The sequence below is a fragment of the Lathyrus oleraceus genome, unplaced genomic scaffold, assembly GCF_024323335.1.
Source record: "Lathyrus oleraceus cultivar Zhongwan6 unplaced genomic scaffold, CAAS_Psat_ZW6_1.0 chrUn0315, whole genome shotgun sequence".
Classification (NCBI taxonomy): domain Eukaryota; kingdom Viridiplantae; phylum Streptophyta; class Magnoliopsida; order Fabales; family Fabaceae; genus Lathyrus; species Lathyrus oleraceus.
This window is the reverse complement of record NW_026112706.1, coordinates 65,858-69,777: the sequence shown is the minus strand read 5'-3', so window position 1 is coordinate 69,777 and position 3,920 is coordinate 65,858. Positions and strand designations below refer to the sequence as shown.

Here is a 3,920-nt window from a genome sequence, read left to right as displayed (position 1 = left end):
ATCCATACATTTCATTTGAATAAGCATGGTTAACTTGATTCACGAGTCGTGTTGGTTGGATTCAATAATCCATGGCATAGGCAGTCATCATCTCGTAATCATGGCGATAATTGCAAATTAATTCTAATTTCATATCGATTCTAATTTCAAATCAATTTTTGGAGTTTGGATTGATTTTTGAGGTTAAGTTTGTTTGTGGACTTTTAATTGATCGATGAGTTTCTGATTAATTCATTGTGTCATTTTGAAAGTCGATATTTCGATGTCGATGATTTCGGATTGTTAACTTGCTAAAGCCCATTCACCCTTTTTATGTTAAAAATCCATCTTTTTTGAATCCATATCCATAATCCACATTAATCCATTTTCATTATCCAAATTCATTTCTCCTATCCATTTAGAAAATCCATTATCCAAACTCATTTTTCTATTCATTTAGAAAATCCATTCATAAACCAATCCAAGTTCTTTTTCATTTACTAATCCAAATATCCCTTTATCCATTTTTAAACCATATCCAATTCCAAAATCAATTAAACCATTTTCCAAATAATTCCATAACATGATCCAAAACCATATGCATGTAGTTTGTCCATAAAAATAAATAATAATAATAATAATGCAATGGAGAAAAAAGCAAATGAAATGATACAGCAGTACAATGCAAACAGCAAGCTTCATCAAGCTACACACTCCAAGTGAAGCCAGCGTCAAAGCATAAGCGGCAAATGAAGCGCATGAGCAATGCAGCAGTACTACCTCAAAGCAGGAAGTAATGGAAACGACCTACTACAAACTGCCAAACGCGAGCCAGCAACATTCAAAACGCAATGGCAAAATGAAATTACAAAGAGCAAACGCAAGCCACCAAGCCAATACCAAAACCTGCATAAACTCACAAAAATAACAGAATTTTCTTCCTAACAAGCTTCTAATCTCACTCTCACAACTCTATAAATCAATCTTCACCTCTCTCTTACAAATTTCGAGATTCTTCTTCTTCAACCTCATCGCATCTCTAACCAACTTTTCTCCTAGCCATCACCGTAACAAACCTTCAACCGCTTCCAATCTTCACTCTTCAATTCTTCCGCATAACTGTATGATCATCACAATCGAACCACCAAAGATCCTGCAACAATTCTGCAGCAATTCTCTCCATTCTCGGAGGTGATAAGCAGAAGGAAAAAGAAGAAATAATAGAAAAGAGAAATCCAGAAGAGATCGGAATAATCGGAAACTCACGATCCAAGAGGCTTCTTCTTCATTTCGATCGGCAATACCGGTGTAACGTCTTCGTCTTCATCTCAAAGCGGAGACGCGAGCGAGGCCTTCATCATCCACCAAGAACCTTCAACAAAATCCGTAGAAGCTCGTAACTCATAACGGAATTGATGAGAAGCTCCAATCAGAAAGAAACCAAAAATTGAAGAAGCAGAAGAAGGATAGGAGCAGAGGAGCGATTGTTCATACCGAAGCAGTGTCTAAGCGCCGTCCGCCGTATGCTCCGTCGTCGACGTCGAAGGTACACAAAGATTCTCCTATTTGACTCGTGTTGTCGACGTTGTAAAGGCATCGATTAGGTGAGCGTTTATCCCAAATTCATGGATTTGATTACCTCCATGCGAGGACTTAATTGAAGTTTTTTACCTAGGTTTCTTAAAATGATCTTTCTGGTTCGGTCAATAAAGAAGAAGTTGGAGTAGGAAATAGGGAGTAGATTCGTGGCAGGTGGTGGAAGCGAGAATGAGTGTGGTGAGTAATTCGCCGCTGTCGGTGATGAAATTCGGCGCGGCAAGGCTTTTCCGGTGAGGAGCGTTCTTTCATTTTTCTTCTGTGAGGTTAGCGAGCGATGGGAGAAGGAGGATGGATCCTCCATTTGGTTTTCTCTCCTCAATTGTTATTTTTGGGCCTTAGGCTCCAGACAAGGCCCATGTCAAGTGAATTCTGTGCATACTTCCCCCTTTCACGGTCCATACCCCCCTTCCTGCTTGGGCTTAGGGCTAAGAAGGCCCATTCTGATTCTTTCATCCATTTCCTTGCGTTAGTGGTTACTAATTAAATTAGTTTAGATATTTGATTAACTAGATTAGGATATTAATTGTGTAGCTACTGTTAAATTAGGACATTAAGACTAAACTAGAATTTTCTAGAGATTAAATAGGAATTGATTTAGTTTAGGATATTAAAATTTTCTAGGATCTTAATTAGGTGATTATGATTTTTTTTGGTTTAGAAATATTAAAAATAATTTTAGGATTTAGAATATTTTAGAAGTTAATTAAATAATATTAAGTTCAAACTTTTAATTAGAACTTACTTAGAATAGAAATTTAATTCAATTAGTCCATAATGATAAAATGACGATTCTACCCCTAGGCTTAGAAATAATTCAATCTTGCATGCTCCCTTAATTTTAGGACGTTATTACTTGATTAATTGAGCTTCATGTTGAATTTTAGCTTCTGTTTTGGCTTTGTGATCCACTTTTGACCCTAGGCTTTGACCTAGTGGCTTGTTACTTACATTTGAGTTGTGAATTTCAGGTTCAAGTAGGCATCTCCCTGATTTGCTCCTTCATTTGAGCTTGATCATTTGTTGCTGTTGGCTAACATTTGTGTGTTTTGTAGGTTGAGGATAGTGTTTGCCTTATGGCTTATGTGTTGCATATTGGGTTGTCTGTTTGATATTGACTGTTGACTGTTGGTCTGAATTCTGTACTGATTGGTTTAGCTGTTTCCACAGGTACCTAAGTTGCTTTAAGTTCATTTGAACTTTGCTTTGCTTTGCTTGTGGTTGGCATACCACTTAGGTAATGACCTCTAACTTCATGTAGTCTGGAAGACCTGTCATGTTACTTTGGCAGGCACCTGTCTGAAGCCCTCCTTAAGAGGCAATGTTTGTGGTTGTTTAATTTTGTGCCAAGCAGGTAAAGACCTCTTAAGAGGCAATTGGCAGATAAAAGGGATGTGCAATCCATCCCCTGCTATTCAGTTGTGTCATTCACTTTGCTCACACAATGTGTTGATGCATTGTGAATAAGAACCCAAGATCTTGTTATGTCAGTCATGTGGAGAAGAGTTCCTTCATTCTGAACTCCCACACTTTCTATTTGATTCAAGCTCTCCTAGGCCAGGGATAAGAGCTATGAGGCATAACCCTCATCTCCCATTTCATCTGTTTCACCCTAACTCTCAATGTTAGGGTTAAGAGCTAAAAACACCTCATTCCAGTTGGCTTGTTTCTACAGCCTAGCCTTGTATGAGCCCATCTGTTTAAATATAGCGTATGTGCTTGCTTTATTGTGCTTATATTTGCTTGATTGTGCTGTTTAGGCTAGCTTGCTTCCTGTGCAAGTTAGGATAGAGATTTCAACATAGGGACCGTATGCATGACAACTTCTAGGCTCGAGACGTAGTCTCCCTAGTAGCTTGTTATCTCCCTAGTCTCTGGTTAGGATAGAAGTTCTTTCCTTGTTAAGGGGAACTACGTCGCCCTGATCCTCATACCAGATGAGGTACGTAGGCAGGAGATGAGCTGATCTCTCCGGGCGCCCTTTTTCTTTTTCAACCCTCTTGTGTGTGTTTGGAGTCTGACATAAGCCCAACGATTGGCAGTCAGTTTCCTGCGTGTTGTTTGTGTTTGGAGTCTGACATAAGTCCAGCGATTGGCAGTCGGTTTCCTGCGTGTTGTTTGTTTGGAGTCTGACATAAGTCCAGCGATTGACAGTCGGTTTTCTGTGTGTGTTTGTTTGTGTGGAGTCTGACGTAAGTCCAACGATTGGCAGTTGGTTTCCTGTGTGTGTTTGTTTGTTTGGAGTCTGACGTAAGTCCAGCGATTGGCAGTCGGTTTCCCGTTTGTGTTTTGTTTGGTGTGCGTTAGCCGAGCTACGAGTGCTCTGATTCTTTCTCTGGTTAGAG

The 3,920-nt window shown here is 39.3% G+C and overlaps 1 long non-coding RNA gene across 1 annotated transcript; it reads right to left on the bottom strand.

The window, feature by feature from the left end:
• Positions 1 to 625: 625 nt before the first annotated feature.
• Positions 626 to 2,218, bottom strand: LOC127113362 (uncharacterized). The gene is made up of 2 exons (XR_007799437.1): positions 1,474 to 2,218; positions 626 to 1,351 (listed from the first exon to the last, which is right to left on the bottom strand). It is a non-coding gene; the product is annotated as an uncharacterized LOC127113362 (long non-coding RNA).
• Between the last annotated feature and the right edge of the window lie 1,702 nt (positions 2,219 to 3,920).